The following is a 19,818-nucleotide window of genomic DNA, read 5'->3' on the forward strand; positions in this document are numbered from 1 at the left end:
GCTAGCAACCGACTAGCTTCCTTAATATAGTCTACACGATTTTGTATTACCAGACTGCCTCCCTTATCAGCTTGCCTAACTATGATGTCCGTATTGGCCATTAGGTTTTTTAGTGACAGACTCTCCGCTTTACTTAGATTTTGATGTTTCTGAGTGTTTGGTGTGTCAGAAAGTAATAAGAGATCTTTATACACGGCTTGATAATATGTTTTGATATAAGGGCCTTTAGAATTAGTTGGAAAAAACGTTGATTTGGGTCTAAAGGACGTATGTATAACAGGTGGTTCCAATCCAGATGTTGGAACGTAACCCTCTGTGTGACTCTCTGCCCATAGATCCTCAAGTATCTGTAGCGCCTCTTCATCAAGTTCAGTAGAGGGTATATTCTCTGGTATAGACACCAAACTAGCTTTATTATCACTCTTAATTTTAAGTTTAGCTTGAGGATTAGGAGCATAATGGCGTTTTAAAGTCAAGGACCGTATAAAGTGGTGTAGATCCTTGAATAGGCCAAATTTATTTGGTCCTATAGAAGGGGAGAAATCTAAACCCTTTTGGAGCAGTAGCTCTTCAGAGGGAGTAAGGGTATGAGAGGACAAATTATATATTTTTATTGTACTAATTCCTGTGTTAAATCTGACCTCTCTTTCTTGTTTAGTCTTCCTAATGTATCCTCCTCTCTATCCTCTTCTAGTTTTCTTTTTTCTCTGTAGGCTCCCTTTGGAGGTAATGTCTAAAAATTTAGACTAGTGGGAGTCATTAACTGACCATTCACATCCTGTTGATCAGAATCCCCAGTAATATCCTGAAGTTTGGGCCTGGCTCCTAAAAGGATATAATCCTCTAGGTCGCGACATAAGAAACTATTGTGAGTGGCTATATTGTCTGACAATTGGGATTGGGTAATGGAGAAGCCGAATTGGCTTCATGCATCACGATTGATGGAATTAATGGTGCTAATAGGGAAGAGGAGGACGAGGATAGGGAAGGAGTGAGATCTAGGATGGCGATGGCTGGTGTTTCCTCATTCAATCTATCCGAATTCGATACCAAAATGGTAGAATTTGTGGAGCTCGGGATAGGTCTATCTAGAGAATGATCTGTAGCCCTCTGAATGGGTAATGGCAAGTGCTTAGATCTTTTTGGTTTGTGTTTGTTTGGTTTATTACCCCTGGATTTAGATTTATTTATAGTTTTTATTTGTGTTTTCTGTATTGTTGTGTCGGTATCTTCCCGTTTGGGACGACTCCAATTAAAAACTTGGCCATTGTCATAATCAAAAAGGTCTTGTTCTAGTTTATTAGTTTTCTTAAGTATGAAATTATCCTCATCCTTTTTTACATTTTTATTTAGAACTTGTAGCCATTTTTTTTATTAGTGATACCTCAGTCAATTTTCTGTATGTGACTATAGAAAAGATTAATAACATTTTGAGCACTAAGGTCTATTTCAAACCCACAGACCGAAACAGCTTTTTGTCCATCGGGAGTGGGCACCATCCCGCTTGGATCAAAAATATACCTAGGGGACAGATGCTCAGGGTTCGGCGTAACTGTTCATAATTAAACCTTTACACCTCTCAAGCTAATGTACTTAAGGAAAGATTCCTCCAAAAGGGATATGAAGAGAATACTTTCAATGGCATTATTCAGGAAGTGGCCAATATCCCTAGAGAACAGTGTTTGAAAGAAAAAGATAATGTAACACCAACTGATCAACATCAATTGGGGTTCATATCCAATTTTCACCATCAATATAAGGACATTGAAATGAATTTTAAAAAACACTGGCACATTCTCTGTAGAGACAGACATTTGGGGGAAAATTTGCCCAATCTTCCCAAACTCATCTATAGACGTGCACCAAATTTGGGGGATAGGGTGGTGAAAAAAATCTTAAATCAACCAAATCATCAGACCATCAAAATTGATCTACAGGGTTTCTATGCATGCAGAAAATGCATATGTTGCAGAACGGTGAAAGTGATCAATAAGCCATAGAGGCATGACTCAAATCACCAATATTGACAAGGAAACATTCAATATAAGAGAATTCATCACGTGCAACTCCTCGTTTGTAGTATATCTCGTGTGGTGTCCCTGTGGATTATTTTATGTGGGGCTCACCAAGAGATTGTTAAAGGTGCGCATTTCAGAGCATCTAGCGAACATTAGAAAAGGTTTTCAATACCACAGTGTGTCCCTCCACTGTAGCCTCCCTGACGGTCTTCCCAAGTGTAGCTCGGGGTTAAATTTCAGCACCTTTAGTGGTAACCCCCGAGCCACACTCGGGATTACATCTCAGGATCCTGGTGCAGGTTACTTACCTTGTCCCCAGGATCCTGCCAGGCCCGGACTAGGAAAAAAATAGGCCCGGGCATTTTGGAATGAGCAGCCCATGACATCTTAACCGGCTCCTTCCCCATTCTCCATCCTGGCGGATCCCCCGGGAGAGGGGAGGGGGAAACCCAGCAAAGGTGCGGGGGGCGAGGGGGACAGGGAAAGAGCAGAAGGGGCAGAGAGCACAGGGAAGAACTTTGAGAACATGGGGTGGGGCGAGACCACAGGGGGATTGGAGAGCACTGTGGGGGGTGGCGGAGAGCATGGGGGGGGCAGAGAGCACAGGGGAGAGGCAGAGAACACAGGGAGGAAGAGGAAAAGGAGAGCACAAGGGGGCCGGAGAGCATGGGGGGCTGGAGAGCACAGGGGATGGGGAGTTGGAGAGCACAGGGGGAAGCAAAAACACAGGGTGGGGCGTAGAGCACAGGGAGGGTAGGAGAGCATGGGGCGGAGAGCACAGGGGGGAGGTGGAGAGCACAGGGGGGAGGTGGAGATCACTGGGGGGGGGCTGTAGAGCACTGGGGGGAGGCGGAGGGCACGGGGGGCAGAAGAGAGCATTGGAGGAGGTGGAGAGCACAGGGGTAGACGGAGATCAATGGGGGGCTGGAGAGCACTGGGGGAGAGGCATAGGCACAGGGGGCAGCATAGAGCATGGGGGAGGTGGAGATCACAGGGGGGGCTGGAGAGCACTGGGAGGGCTATAGAGCACTGGGGGAGAGGCAGAGGGCACGGGGGGGCAGCGTAGAGCATGGGGGAGGTGGCGAGCACAGGGGGAGAGACGGAGGGCACAGGGGGGCAGCGTAGAGCATGGGGGAGGTGGAGAGCACAGGAGGGAGGTGGAGAGAAGAGGGGGGCTGGAGAGCACTGGGGGGGCTAGAAACCACGGGGGGGGGGGCTGGAGCGCATTGGGGGAGGTGAAGAGCACAGGGGGAGGTGGAGAGCACAGGGGGAGAGGTAGAGGGCACAGGGGGCAGCGTAGAGCATAGGGGGAGGTGGAGAGCACAGGAGGGAGGTGGAGAGAACAGGGGGAGAGGCGGAGGGGACAGGGGAGCAGCGTAGAACATAGGGGGGTGGAGAGCACAGGGGGAGGTGAAAAGCACAGAGGGAGAGGCAGAGGGCATGGGGGCAGCATAGAGCATGGGGGAGGTGGAGAGTACAGGGGGAGAGACAGAGGGCACAGGGGGGCAGCATAGAGCATGGGAGGATGTGGAGAGCACAGGGGGAGGTGAAAAGCACAGGGGGAGAGGCAGAGGGCACAGGAGGGCAGCATAGAGCATGGGGGAGGTGGAGAGAACCGGGGGAGAGACAGAGGGCACAGGGGGGCAGCGTAGAGCATGGGAGGAGGTGAAAAGCACAGGGGGAGAGGCGGAGGGCACAGGTTGCAGCATAGAGCATGGGGGATGTGGAGAGCACAGAAGGGAGGAGGAGAGCACAGGAGGGCTAGATACCACTGGGGAGCTAGAGGGTACTGGGTGGGCTGGAGAGCACTGGGGGAGAAGTGGAGGGCACAGGGGGGCATCGGAGAGCATGGGGGAGGGGGAGAGCACAGGAGGGAGGTGGAGAGAACAGGGGGGCTGAAGAGCCCTGGGGGGGTGCTAGAGAGCACTGGGGGGGCTGGAGAGCATTGGGGGGAGGTGAAGAGCACAGGGGGAGGTGGAGAGCACAGCAGGAGAGGCAGAGGGCACAGGGGGCAGCGTAGAGCATGGGGGGAAGGTGAAAAGCACAGGGGGAGAGGCGGAGGGAACAGGGGGCAGCATAGGGCATGGGGGGATGTTAACAGCACAGAAGGAAGGAGGAGAGCATGGGGCTGGATAGCATGGGGGGCTAGAGAGCACTGGGTGGAGGTGGAGAGCACAGGGGGGCTAGAGAGCACTGGGGGAGAAGTGGAGGGCACAGTGGGGGGGGGCAGTGGAGAGCATGGGGGAGGTGGAGAGCACAGGAGGGAGGTGGATATCACAGGGGGGAGGTGGAGAGCACAGGGGGCAGTGGAGAGCATGGGGAGAGGTGGAGAGCACAGGGGGAGAGACGGAGGGCACAGGGGGGCAGCATGGGGGGGAGGTGGAGAGCACAGAAGGTAGGTGGAGAGCACTGGGGGGGCTGGAGAGCAATGGGGGGGAAGGAGAGCATTGGGGGAGGTGAAGAGCACAGGGGGAGAGGCGGAGGGCACGGGGGGGGGCAGCGTAGAGCATGGAGGGAGGTGGAGAGCACAGGGGGGGCTGGATAGCACTGGGGGAGAAGTGGAGGGCACAGGGGGCAGCGGAGAGCATGGGGGAGGTAGATATCACAGGGTGGGAGGTGGAGAGCACATGAAGAGAGGCAGAGGGCACAGAGGGGCAGCAGAGAGCATGGGGAGGTGGAGAGCACTGTGGGGGGTAGAGAACACTGTGGGGGCAGCAGAGATAAGCAGGACAGGAGGAGCGGTGGGGGTGGCTGCATATAGAAGAATTATTCTCTCCATCTTCCTCCCGCAGTACCTGACAGCCTGCGAGAGGGAGAGGAGCAGAAGCAGGCTTTCAGAGACTGTGGGAGGGAGATGGAGAGAATATATCTTCTATATGCAGCCGCCCCCACCGCTCCTCCTATTCAGGTTACAGGGCGCCACACTTACCTGCGTTCTCTCTGATCCGGCTGCAGCAGACTCCTCTCCCCTTCGTGGTCACGCCCCCCGGCACCAACAGCTGAACTATACTGGCGGCCGTGGAGAGGTGTCTCCTCTAGCTCCTCCCCCCTTCATGTTTCCGTCCCCCTGTTGCCGATGGCTGAGCCTGAGCTGAACTGGCAGCCGGGCGGCCGCGGAAAGGTCGGGGACTGGCACGGTCTTAAAGGGCAGCCTGCCTTGGCCCTGCAAGCAAGAACATGCGGCCCGGCGGCCCCGGCCCACCGGGCATTGGGCCGGTTTGCCCTATGGCCAATCCGGGCCTGCCTATCAGTGCCCATCAGTGAAGGAGAAAAATTACATGTTTGCAAAATTTTATAACAAACTATTCAAGAGGTTTTTTTCTATTGTCAGTCTTTTTTTGTTTAGCAAAAAAAAAACAACCCAGTGGTGATTAAGAAAGCTCTATTTGTGTGAAATAAGTGATACAAATTTAGTTTGGGTACAGTGTTGCATGACCGCGCAGTTGTCATTCAAAGTGCAACAGCACTAAAAGTTTACCTGGGCAGGAAGAGGGTGAAAGTGCCCAGTAGGCAGGTGGTTAAGCTGAAGTGTTAACAGTGCCCTTCAATGGAAACACCTGAGCTTAAGTATTTAGAAGGGGATCTACGGTATATACATTTGGGCATATAGTGTAATGGTCAGGTGACCATATAGAAAACGCAATTGAACAATGGCCTCTTATATCTCAATTATTTGTCCCTCTTTTTGGTAATTTAATCAATTCAAAACAAGGTGCACATGCCAACACACCACCAGACCTAGGGATGACACCTAAAGATTATTAGGACTTTGTTGAATTGTTTTGTTGGGTGTGTGTGTTATCACTTATAGGGAAGGGTGTATTCAAAGCGTTCCTGTCAGTCTGGTTACCTCCATCTGCACTGCAGACTAGAAGGAGTATATTGGAGAGGCCTCAGAATTACTAGCCACTAAATTTCTTCCCTATTCAAAGGCACTCCTGGAAAAGTGTCCCTAATCTTTCTATTCTAACTGGACCCAAAAACTGTCCTATGCTGCAGTATACTAATCACTCCTATCCCTGATCTAGGAGATTAGCCAGACTGATCAAAACCCTTCCCCACCAAATATATCCCCATGTTGAAGTTGATCGTGCACCAAAACCTATCCTGTGAGCCAAAAATACCCCTAACATGTTTCACTCAAATATAGAGCTTCGTCCGGGGTGCAACAAACAAATCATAAGTGCCCAAAGAATAAAGTGCTATAAACACCACATGGCAAATGGCGACTTCTCTAAGCTGCTTCTATTTATAAATATTTCTTAAAATGGCCGCTCCTAATAAGACCTATGCCATTCAGTGGTTCTTTAATGGAACATCTTTTGTCCCTATTATTTTGTTTATATTATTATTTATTTTTATTTATTATTTTGCACTTTCTAGCTTTAGTAAATAAACCCCATTGTGTACTTAAAAGTGGGGTATGCCTGTATATAGGTAGGTGTGATGGTCAGGTGTCCACATACTGTTGGTCATTTTTACACGTTATGTTGTTGCTATGCCTTATAACTTAAAATTTGTGAGCATAAGTTTAGCTCTGTGTCTGGCAGTCCATATACAGGAAAGAACTTGCGGAGTATAAACTGTAACAGGCAATAACGAGATTTTGAATATTTCTAAGTGGTTAGTAAATATTGGATTGCAATCTTTGGATGGACGGCATTTACATTACTTGAATTACACAGAATACAAACAATGCAGTTAGACCCAATAATATAATTGCAAGTGAAATGTTTGCAAAACAGTGTCCCACGTACAAAGATGTAGAGCATGGTGCAGTATGATATAGTATTAGGCTCTGTATCCTGTAAGCCTCTATGACCAGGCTTGAAAGAAGCTGGACACCAGCAGTAGGAAGGTGGCGGAGGCCATGTTTGTACACCCCGCACTGCTCAGCACTAAACCTTTTAGGCTTTCAAAATTAAACACCCAAACAGCATCACAGATGTGAATATACTATATTGATATACGCTCACTTTATTGCTAAAATTACTGTGATATTCAAGATGTAGCTGGGTGTAGTAACCCTTTAACCACTTGCCGCCCGCCATATAGCAAAATTACGTCGGCAAAGTGGTTGCGATATCCTGACCGGACGTCATATGACGTGGTCAGGATAACAATCGCCGCTGCATCACGGCGATTGTTGTTGCGGCGTGTCAGTCTGGCACACTGCAACTCCGATCTAGGTAAAGAGCCTCTGACGGAGACTCTTTACCACGTGATCAGCCGTGTCCAATCACAGCTTATCACAATGTAAACAGGAAGAGCCGTTTATCGGCTTTTCCTCACTCGCGTCTGACAGACGCGAGTAGAGGAGAGCCGATTGGCTGTTCCTCTGACAGAGAGGGGGTCTGCGCTGATTGATTATCAGCACAGCCCTCCCTCAGATGCCCACCCAGGACCACCAGGGATGCCACCAGGACCACCAGGGATGGCCACCACTGATGACCGCCATGGGTGGCAATGTGTGCCCACACATGATGCCAATCAGTGCCCACCAGCAATAACTGCCAGTGCCTCCTAATCAGTGGCTCATCAGTGTCCATCAGTGCCCACCTATCAGTGCCCATTAGTGCCACCTATCAGTGCCCATTAGTGCCACCCATAAGTGCAAATCAGTGCCCACCATAGTGCCAACCAGTGTCCATCACAGTGCCAATCAGTGCCCAGCATTAACACCTGTCAGTACCTGCCCAATCCGTTCCGCCCATCAGTGCCATCTATTAGTGTCCATCAATGCCACCTGTCAGTGCCACCTATCAGTGCCAATCAGTGCCGCCAGTCAGTGCCACCTGTCAGTGCCCATCAATGCTGCCTGTCAGTTCCCATCAGTGCTGCATATTAGTGCCACCTATCGGTGCCAATCAGTGCTGCATATTAGTGCCGCCTATCAGGGCCCATCAGTACTGCATATTAGTGCCGCCTATCAGTGCCCATCAATTCTACATATCAGTGCCTCCTCATCAGTGCCCATCAGTGCCACCTTATCAGTGCCGCCTCATCAGTGCCCATCAGTGAAAGAGAAAACAAAATTTTGTAACAGAAACAAAGAAAAACTTTTTTTTTTCAAAAATGTCAGTCTTCTTTAGTTTTTTTAGCAATAAAATAAAAACCGCAGAGGTGATCAAATACCACCAAAAGAAAGCTCTTTGTGGGAAGAAAATGATAAAAATTTAGTTACAATGTACAGTGTTGTATGACCGCGCAAATGTCATTCAAAGTGCAACAGCACTGAAAGCTGAAAATAGGCCTGGGCAGGAAGGGGCGAAAGTGCCCGGTATTGAAGTGGTTAAAATAAATATATATGTAACAATAAATAAGTTATTCACCACAAAAAAAGTTAAATCTTTCCAGGTGCGCCGTGAAAATTTTTAGATCTTTTTGGTGCGCCGCAAGGCAAAAAAGTTTGAGAAACCCTGTCCTAAACAGTGCAAGTTTAGGAGATATTCACAGTACCTACTGGTAAGCCTTTTTATAGGCTTACCTGTAGTTAAAAGTGGTAAATCAGAGATTACAAAATCAAGCTAAAACAGATTTTTTTGCCATTATGCTGTAACCCCTTTGTATTTTGTGTGGGTGTTTGTTTAGGAACACACCGAGTTGCATACACACATGCCTGTTTTTGCTTGCTGCTGCTGCTGTCCACAATGCTAGACTTTGGGGCTTATTTCTTAAAGGCAAACAGACTGTGCACATTTCAAGTACAGTTCCTCCCCCCCCCCCAGGGCTTAGTCAGTGAGGTGAGGCTATGTTAATTCCATCATATAACAAAGTGCACATTATTATTTTATTTTTTTATCTCCCTTGCACTTGATTGGGTATTCTTTACAAAGTGAAACTTCACCACATTCACTAAGCTTCGAGGTGAAACGTGCGGCAATCGCAGCAAACCGCAACCAGCAAAGCTTGTCACCCAAAAAAGGAGCAGGAGCTGTAACCCTTTTTTCTCTTTTTAGTTAATTATATATATATATATATATATATATATATATATATATATATATATATATATATATATATATATATATATATATATATATATATATATATATATATATATATATATTATGCACAAAACAGTTTATGCAGCACTTTACAATATAGAGGGGGGACAGCACAATTACAATACAGTTCAATACAAAAGGGACAGGAGGGACCTGCTCATAGAGCTTACATTGTAAAGGGAGGGGATGGTGTTACAAAAAGTAATATATATATATATATATATATATATATATATATATATATATATATATACATATATATATATATACATATATATATAAAAAACATGCACATACATACAGTATACATATAGATGAGTGTGTGTTTATGTATTTATTTATTTTTAATTTATTGTGAGAGTTAGTGCATATATATATATATATATATATATATATATATATATAAATTATTTAAAAATGAGGCAGTGAAAATATGACAATTAGTATCCCTTATACATGAATAAATGTGTACTGTGTGATTTAATAAAGATTATGATCACATAGCCCGGTTCCCTCTATATGGCCAATTCTTTTGCTGGTTTGATTACATTACATATTATTTCATCTTATTTACTAAGTAAAATGAAAGGACTTCTTACATATCCTGATCAGAGAGTTCTCCTTCCTATATATACAAAGTCCTCCACACTTCCTATACCATCTCTATAGAGAAATCAAATCGGAGAGTTACAGATATAAAGATACAATATGTCGTACAGGGTCTACTTTCCGGGCAGGGGAAATCTCTAAGACGGGCGGTGCGGAGATAGACGGAGAGGAACGAGCCGGTGTAGTGTCGAGAAATTTCCCTTGCACCCAATCAAGTACAAGGGAAATAATAAAACATAAAAAAAATCATTTTCATGTGCACTTTGTTAGATGATGGAATCAGAAGAGCCTCACCTCATTCACTAAGATCTGGGGGGGGGGGGGGCGGGGGACAGAGCAACTGTACTTGGAAAGTGCATTGGGCAATGTAGGGGGGGGGACAGAGCAACTGTACTTGGAAAGTGCATTGGGCAATGTAGGTAGAGTTGCCACCTCATCCCTTTGAACCCGAACACACAGCTTCCAACTCTAAATGCAGGCCAGTCACAAAGACTAAAACTGAAATGTGGGTGAAAATTGAGCAACAATTGAGCACTGCCTGCCACTAAAATGCAATGCATTGAATGTTTCAAGACTTGGCGGAATGCCCAGATGCTTTCTATTGACAGCTGAGTGAGTAGATAGTCTCTCCACTTGTTTATATGAAAGAATTGGCAACCTCTGCAGTAGAGATCGTCAGGGGAGGTGAATCGAGATCACAATTTTTTAACGATTAATTGTGCAGCTCTAGTCCTATGCACTTGAATAGATTGTGCTTTGGGCTGTTTCACCTGCCAAAAGCAACAGCTGGTATCATTTTCATATAGCCATGTTAACTTGGGGCATGGCAGTCAGGTATTAGTAAAATCGCTGCTCAATCACCTTATTTTGCAGCCCCTTGGTGCCCAGGTATACTAGGTCTAAGCTTTCATTTTTTTCCTGACTCAAATCCATGTTAAACTGTAACAGAAAAGAACAATGGGATTGATTTACTAAAGGCAAATAGACTGCACAACTTTGCAAGTGCAGCTGCTCCAGAGCTTAGTAAAGGAGCAGAAGCTCTGCTGACTTCCATCATCCAATCATGAGCAAATAAACCTGCTGTTTTTTTAGATTTTCCTTGCATGTGATTGGGTATTCTTTGCAAAGTGATGCTTTACCATATTTTAAGCACCGGAGCAACTGCACATGGAGAGTGCAACTGCACTTTGCAATGTGCACAGTCTATTTGCCTTTAGTAAATCAACCCCAAAGTCACCCTTCTGGTACAAAGGTGAGCGAATAAGACACAGGGGTTGATTTACTAAAGACAAATAGACTGCAGTTGCTTCTGTGCTTAGTAAATGAGCAGCTCTGCTGATTTCCATCATCCAATTATGTCCAAGCAAAAATGCTGTTTTTGTTAAATTTTTCTTGCATGTGATTGGGTATTCTTTGCAAAGTGAAGCTTTACCTCATTTACTAAGCTCTGGAGCAAGTACGCTTGCAGAGTGGAACTGCACTTTGCAAAGTGCACAGTCTATTAGCCTTTAGTAAATTAACCCTAATGGCTGATAGGAACATAACATGGCTAGGAGTGAGAGTTTTCATTTCTCCCAGATTTTCATAAAATGTGGGATATTTCAGCAAATTTCAATGAGGAAGGCAAAATTATTGTGTTTTTTATTGTTTTTTCAGAGTTTAATAGGCTTTAACCACTTGCATACCGGGCCTATTCTGGCACTCCTCTCCTACATGTAAAAATCATCATTTTTTGCTAGAAAATTACTCAGAACTCAGAATATATATATTTAGCAGACACCCTAGGGAATAAAATGGCAGTCGTTGCAACTTTTCATCTTGCATGGTATTTTCGCAACAATTTTTCAAACGCCTTTTTTTTGGAAAAAAAAAAACAGTTTTATGATTTAAAAAATAACAAAACAATTAAGTTAGCCCAATTTTTTTGTACAATAGGAAAGATGATGTTACACCGAGTAAATAGATACCCAACATGTCACGCTTTAAAATTGCATGCACTCATGGAATGACGCCAAACTTCGGTACTTAAAAATCTCCATAGGCGATGCTTTTACAGGTTACATGTTTAGAGTTACAGAGGAGGTCTAGTGCTATAATTGTTGCTCGTGCTCTAACACACGTGGCGATACCTCACATGTGTGGTTTGAACAGTGTTTACATATTTGGGCAGGACTTACCTGTACGTTCGCTTCTGAGTGCGAGCTACCAGGGACAGGGGCATTTTAAATTATTTATTTATTTTACTTTTTTTTTTTTTTTTTACACTTTCTTTTACATTTTTTTTAATCACTTTTATTCCTATTACAAGGAATGTAAACATCCCATGTAATAGGAATCATTCGTGACAGGTCCTCTTTATGGAGTCAATAAGACCCCACATCTCTCCTCCATGCTGGAAAGCATGAGATCGAAAAAAAAAAAAACACAATCTCATACTTATCAGCCAGCTTTCATGGCTTTGTTTACATCTGCGGCCCAGACATGAAGTCATAATGTCACGGCCGGGCCTCCGACATCCCAAAATCTCTATGGTCGTCATCCGGCGGCGGCCGATTCGTTCTCTGGGTCCCCGATGGCACGGGAGAGCCCGGAGAAGCACCAGATGGTTGCGGGAGGGGGGGAATGTCCCCTCCCATCGCCTGTAAGAGCGATCAAGCAGTGGAACTGCTGCTATGATTTTTCTTATGGTGCACAGAATCGCCGCCTGAAAACAAGGATATCTGAATGATGCCTGTAGCTGCACCCATCATTCAGATATTCCCACTGAAAGTCAAAGACGTCATATGATGTCTTTGGGCGGGAAGTGGTTAAAATGTAACTCCACTTTTGTGGGCAAGGAAAAAAAATAAAAAAAAAAACAAGTAAAAAAAATTAGAAAAATTGTGCTCTGGTCTTTGGCCAGCCAAATTGTCCAGGGCTTAAGTGGTTAAATGACTTCCAAGGATTGCAGAAGCTTCTTTCATCTGACTTGGACTTGTTCTTGTGTCACAAATGGCCCTTCATTAGCCTCCTTATTTTTATTTATTTTTTATACAAAAGAAAAGAAAAACAGACACCAAAGTAGTAAAACAAAAAAGAAAAAAAAAAAAGAAAGAAAATAATGATCAAATATATAAAAATAGGAGAAAAAAAAACAACTAAGGCTGGCTATACATTGTACAAAATTCTTGTACAGTTTTCCTTTAAATTTACCAACACCATTAATAGGAAGTCAAACCTAAACACTTTCAATTTGTGTGCAATCAGGCGGGCCCTTGCACTACATAAAGGAGAAGTATGCTAGTCTGTTGGAAAAACTCAATTATGGCGCCACATCCCTTATTGTAAGATAACATAGGAAAGGAGAGATTGGGACATTTCAAGCGCAAACATAAACAACAATTAGAAAAATAGAAAATATTTATTTAGATTAAAAATATATAAGTTAAAAATGTAAAACCACAGTACACCAGTAACAAATATCAACAGAAGTATAATTGTATCTCGTCTTGAGATACAATTATACTTCTGTTGATATTTGTTACTGATGTACTGTGGTTTTACTTTTTTCACTTATGTATTTTTAATCTAAATCAATATTTTCTATTTTTCTAATTGAAAACGAAAAGTCCCAATTTCTCCTTTCTCTTGCACTACATAGATGAAGGTAAATCTAAAGGAAATGAAATAAGAAAATTGTGTTCTGTATGGGCGTTTTCTAAGCACTAAATGTAACTAAACTAAGCTACCCCAGATACACCCTCAAAAAAAAAAAAAAAAAATAAAATAAAATAGCAAAGAACATTTTAAAAACAATTTTCACAAATTATGAGTTTCCGCAAAAATGGTCATTTTTGTGGAAAAATCAATTTCGCCGGAGTTACTCTACTCATCTCTAATTACGACAAGAAAAACAGTTTGCATGTTTCCTGCAGTTGTATAGTTAGTTGTCTTTAAATTCCCAAATATATATTTTACATTATGATCATTTTTGTATTTTGTGTTTGTATTTCAGGATCTTCATATCTCTCCTGGTGATGCAACTCTCTGCCAAGATGACAGCACAGAGACCAATGTGATGCCTCGAACCATTATATCCAACAGATGAACCCGTCTTGGACTGCATTTATGATCACATATCTAAATTGAATCATTTTTTATACTTGTATGCACCTTTTAATAAAACAGTGGTAGACCCTTCCACCACATCCATAGTGGTGGAAGGGTCCATAGTTCCCATGGACCAAATAAAAGCCTATGGAATATTTCCCCCCCCCCAAAATTGACTTTTTTTTGCTGTTGGGCATTTTAACACTTTTGGGACTTCTGAATTTACTGGATAATCTGCATTTGGACGTATACATTGTTTTTGCATCCTGCAGTAACAGTGAGTATTTTTTTATTTAATTTTGAGCTGATTTTATCCTCTCACTATCTGTTGAATAAATTTCTTTCAGAACACTTTTAGTGTAATTGGCTCTTGTTTCTGAAACAATAAATGAACACTTGAGATATTTATTTCCCTTAGATATTAAAAACACTTAATTTTGAAGCTGGAAATTTAAGGTTTGTTTTACTTGACATAATGGGGGGAGATTTACTAAAACTGGAGCGTGGAAAATCTGGTGAAGCTGTGCATGGTAACCAATCAGCTTCTAACTTCAGCTTGTTCAATTAATCACTTAGCCCACGCACATATACTGCGGCAGGTTGGCCGCTCTGTGCCAGATCACGTACCTAGTACATGATCTGCCACTTCTGGGTCTGGAGCGTGCACGCGCCTCCGGCGACCCAGTCCCGCTGCGATCACACACATTAGTGGCTGGTACCGCGGACACGATGTTCACCGGCGCCTGTCGTTTACACAATACAGAGGCTGAACGATAATCTGCCTGTGTAAACAGGAACACAGATCTTTGCCTTCCCCTAGTCAAAGCACCTCCCCCACAGTTGGTAAGCACAACTTAGGCATACATTTAACCCTTTGATTGCCCCTAATGTTAACACCTTCCTAGCCAGTGTCTTTAGTACAGTGACAGTGCATATTTTTAGCACTGATCACTGTATTATTATCACTAGTCACCAAAAAGTGTCAAAAATGTCAGGTGTCTGATTTGTCTGCCGCAATATCACAGTCCCACTATAAATCACTGATCACTGCCATTACTAGTAAAATAAATAAATAAATAATAATAAAAAAATCTCCTATTTTGTAGACGCTATAACTTTTGCGCAAACCAATCAATATACGCTTATTGGGATTTTTTTTTCTACCAAAAATTTGTAGAAGAATACATATCGGCCTAAACTGATCTGATCTTATTTTTTTTTTCAAAATTGTCGGCCTTTTTTGTATGAAGCGCAAAAAATAAAAAAACACTGAAGTGACAAAATATCACCAAAAGAAAGCTCTATTTGTGGGGAAAAAAGGACGTCAATTTTATTTGGGTACAGCGTTGCATGACCGCACAATTGTCAGTTAAAGTAACGCAGTGCCATATCGCAAAAAATGGCCTGGTCAGGAAGGGGTGTAATCCTTCTGGAGCTGAAGTGGTTAAGCTTTGACAAAAAAAAAAAAAGAAAACTGGTTTCTATACAGAGCTGCACCAGATTTTGCACGCTCCAGTTTTAGTAATTTAAAAACAGTAACACAACTTCATAAAAACACTTTGAGAGTGTACTTGTTTGAGGTCTGAGGTCCTGCCGCCATTCTGGCCATGATTGGTGGCAATAGATGTACGTGACTACAGGGGCACTTGTGTTGGATTCCTTGGGACCAAGCATAGTTATCAAGGAGAGAGAGAAGTAAATTGGCTGAATTATTTGGATGGTTTATTCTATTCCCTAAAAAAGGCGACATTCCACTAATGAGCATATTTTGCTGTTCTATTTCATAGACAGCAACAATATCTGGTGAATTTGCATTCCTATCTGAGGTGGAGGCAACACATGGTGGATCCACTTTTGTAGTGAAGGATTGTTTTAATATTTTCAGGATCTTCATATCATGGGACATTTATATCACCATTTCAGTATAAATATTTATTTTTTGGATAAAAACGGGGAGAGAGAGAGAGGTGGGACTTTAAATGAAGCACACAGAAAGTAAAAAAGTTGGTCAAGCGATTGAATGAATGAATGAATGAATGAATGACTTGTATAGCGCTGAAAATGTGAACTGAATCACCTCAAGGCGCTTGGTCCGTCCTGTGGGTCCAGCTTGTTAGAAGAGGAAGGCCTTGAGTTTCTTCCTGAAGGCCTGATGGTTTTCTTCCATACGGATGTTGGTCAGTAGAGTGTTCCACAGCCGTGGTCCTTGGACTGCGAATCTTCGTTCTCCCTTTGATTTGTAGCGGGATTTGGGAATGTGGAGGAGGTTTTGGTGGGTTGACCGAAGACTGCGATTAGGTACGTAGCGTTTTAATTTCTCGCATAGGTATTGAGGCGCGTTTCCATGTAGGCATTTTGTGGGTGAGGCAGAGGGTCTTGAATGTGATCCAATCTTTTACGGTTAGCCAATGTAGGCTCCTCAGGGATGGGGAAATGGATTCCCATGTTTTTTTTCCTGTTATCAGTCTTGCTGTGGTGTTTTGGATGAGTTGTAGGTGCGCAATCTGGTATTTAGTTAGTCCGTCGTAGAGGGAGTTTGCGTAGTCGAGTCGGGAGTTAATGATGGTTCAAACTACTGCCGCTTTGTCCTCTTTTGGAATGAAGGGGATAAGTCTGCATAGCAGGCGAAGAAGATGGGTAGATCCGCTGACTACTGATCCAATTTGTGCATCTGGGAAATAAGGTTTATTTTAGTACAGTAAAATTTTACCCCCACCTCAATCATGGAATATCAAGATAACATATGAGCATATCTTTATTATCTGTCATTTTATTTATTCAAGGAAGCCATACAGACTACTTAAGTTCTAACTATCATGACCTATGTACCATATGTATTTATTGTCACTGTTTGCCCTTTATTACGTGTTTATGTCTTTATGACTGTGGTTCATTCCATACCCTATATCTATTACATTTAAGGTTCACTATGTTGAGGCTTATTGTCCAAAATGTTTTATAGTGGACTACAGACTACTGTACTAAAATAAACCTTATTTCCCACTTGCTTGACCAACTTTTTTACTTGCTGTGTGCTTCATTTAAAGTCCCAAAATTTCTTTTCTTCGTTGAATAATTTATTTTTTAAGACTCCTTCTTTGTGCACGGGTGTAATATCCTTTATGTTGTTATATACTTTGTAAGCACTGCAATTTTTTATTTATGATAGATTATGGTGTTCTTTGTATATCTATACTCATTCCACGCAGCTTTTAAACACCGCTAAGCACTGATATTTTTTTTTGGTTCACTACCAATATGGGCCAAACCTCCAAGTCTGCACAAAGCCTTAACCTGCCTGGTGGTAATCCCGAGTGTGGCTCGGGGTTAATTTTCAGTACCAAAAGCGGTAAACCCCGAGCCACACTCAGAATTGCACCGCAGTATCCATGTACAGGTACTTACCTCATCCCTAGGGTTTTGCAATGTCCTCCTGCTGTATCCTCCGGTCCGATCCTCCGCCCGATGTATCACCGTTCCAGGCTCTGTTCTCTGCGAGCGTGGCAACGCATGGGGGCGGAGCCCGGCGGCAAATTAGAAAAAGCACAAAAAACATAACACAAACAATACATTGTAATCTGTAAGATTACATTACTGTATCAAATCATTTCACCTCAGTTTTGTCCCTAGTTCTTTGTCCAGGGCCCTGCCTGCATTTTTACCGTTTTTTCTGCCATTCTTTCTGCCTGGAAACTTGAGAATGCCCATGGCAACCAAAAAGCATCCCTCTATGTCAAAAGCGTTTTTAGACCATCTAGAGAACAGCGATAGTGAATTAGAATCACTTGCAGAATTGAGCGATAGTGATTGGTGGGGAAATTCATCATCAGATACTGAAAGTGACGACAGCGACGATTCTGCGACTGGGCTAAGTGATGTGCGAACTTGGTGCTCTATTGTCTGTGGTACGGATCACGCAGCACTGAGCTCAGTCGCATGAATTGTCGCTGTCGTCACTTTCAGTGTTTGATGACAAATTTCCCCACCAATCACTATCGCTCAATTCTGCAAGTGATTCTAATGCCCCGTACACACGGTCGGATTTTCCGAATGAAAATGTCCGATAGGAGCGTGTTGTTGGAAATTCCGACCGTGTGTGGGCTCCATCGGACATTTTCCATCGGATTTTCCGACACACAAAGTTGGAGAGCAGGAGATAAAATTTTCCGACAATATCGTATATGTAATATTGGATATACAATGCTTGTCCAATTTGTATGTCTTGGATTGATTTTTGTTGCTCTTTGGACTATGCCCTGTACACACGGTCGGATTTTCCGATGGAAAATGTGTGATAGGACCTTGTTGTCGGAAATTACGACCGTGTGTGGGCTCCATCACACATTTTCCATCGGAATATCCGACACACAAAGTTGGAGAGCAGGCTATAAAATTTTCCGACAACAAAATCCGTTGTCGAAAATTCCGATCGTGTGTACACAAATCCGACAGACAAAGTGCCACGCATGCTCAGAATAAATAAAGAGATGAAAGCTATTGGCCACTGCCCCGTTTATAGTCCCGACGTACGTGTTTTACGTCACCGCGTTCAGAATGATCGGATTTTCCGACAACTTTGTGTGACCGTGTGTATGGAAGACAAGTTTGAGCCAACATCCGTCGGAAAAAATCCTAGGATTTTGTTGTCAGAATGTCCGACCGTGTGTACGCCCTATAATTCTTTATGGCCGTTTTCTAGCTGGTCTAAAACCGCTTTTGACATAAAGGGACGCTTTCCATTGTCCTGATTGTGACGTCGGACTTTGTGCAGTCCCGTGTTTTAAAATTTTTCATACCCGGGATGTTTACTATACCAATATGCAGTGTCTAGTATTACAGTGGCTAGTAATATTGCATCATTGTTTGGACAAATTTCAGTGTTTTTGATTTGATTACATTATTGAATAAAATGTATTATTATTATATTATTATTTTTTATAATTATTTATAGTTATTTATTATAATTTATGATTTTGTGTTTCAAACTTTATCATACCCGGTATGTCTACTGGATGTCTACTAGACTCTTGTTTGGACCGATTTAAGTGAGTTATTTCCATGCAAAACAATTGTACAGCTTTGACATTCAAACATCAGACATAATCATACCGCCAGGGAGGTCAAAGGGCAGCCCATACAATAAAGTGGGAAGAGGAAAGAGCAGCGCCATCTAAGTGCAGCAGGGTAAATTTTATTGGGCAATAAAAGACAGCAACTTATAAGATGAAAGATGTATCAGCGCTTGTATAGTCAAATAAGGATCATCAGCTCCAGAGGAGGACTCAGTGCAAATGGATGGATATGCAGTCTGTTGTTCTGGCCGTGCTGGTGGCTTCCAGTGTTTCCTGGAGACACAGGTGCACTGGGAGAGAGCCGGTGACGTCACAGAGGTGAGTGGGCAGTGCACGCGTTTGGAGCATGCATGCTCCTTCTTCGGGTATTGGGTGGAGCCATCTTAGAATGGGTTTGTATACAATGCTGTGAAAAAGTATTTGCCCCCTTTCTGATTTTTTTTTTATTGCATATTTGTCACACTTAAATGACTCAGATCATCAAAAAATGTTATTATTACACAAAGATAACCCGAGTAAATACAAAATACAGTTTTTTAAATGATGGTTTTATTTATTAAGCTGTCCAAACCTGCCTGGCTTTATCTGAAAAAAGTAATTGCCCCCTAAACCTAATAACTGGTTGTGCCACCCTTGGTAGCAACAACTGCAGTCAAGCATTTGCGATAACTGGCAATGAGTCTTTCACATTGCTGTGGAGCAATTTTGGCCCACTCTTCTTTGCAGAATTGTTTTAATTCAGCCACATTGGAGGGTTTTCCAGCATGAACGGCTTGTGTAAGGTCATGATACAGCATCTCAATTGGATTTAAGTCCGGGCTTTGACTAGGCCATTCCAAAATCTAAATTTTGCTTTGTTTGAACCATTTGGAGGTGGACTTGCTGTTGTGTTTTGGATCATTGTCCTGCTGCATAACCCAAGTGCACTTGAGCATGAGGTCACGAATTGATGGCCGGACATTCTCCTTTAGGATTTTCTGGTAGAGCACAGAATTCATGGTTCCATCAATTATGGTAAGTCGT

General features: G+C 43.2%; 1 long non-coding RNA gene across 1 annotated transcript in view; it reads left to right on the top strand.

Annotated features, from left to right (window-relative positions):
- The window catches only part of LOC141110366 (uncharacterized), a 419,573-nt gene that overhangs the window by 254,138 nt on the left and 145,617 nt on the right, over positions 1-19,818 (top strand). Inside the window, exon 4 of the long non-coding RNA XR_012236281.1 lies at positions 13,629-14,000. This is a non-coding gene — a long non-coding RNA (uncharacterized lncRNA). The remainder of the gene's footprint in view (positions 1-13,628; positions 14,001-19,818) is intronic.

This window comes from Aquarana catesbeiana, linkage group LG10, assembly GCF_042186555.1.
Source record: "Aquarana catesbeiana isolate 2022-GZ linkage group LG10, ASM4218655v1, whole genome shotgun sequence".
In the NCBI taxonomy this organism is placed as follows: Eukaryota; Metazoa; Chordata; class Amphibia; order Anura; family Ranidae; genus Aquarana; species Aquarana catesbeiana.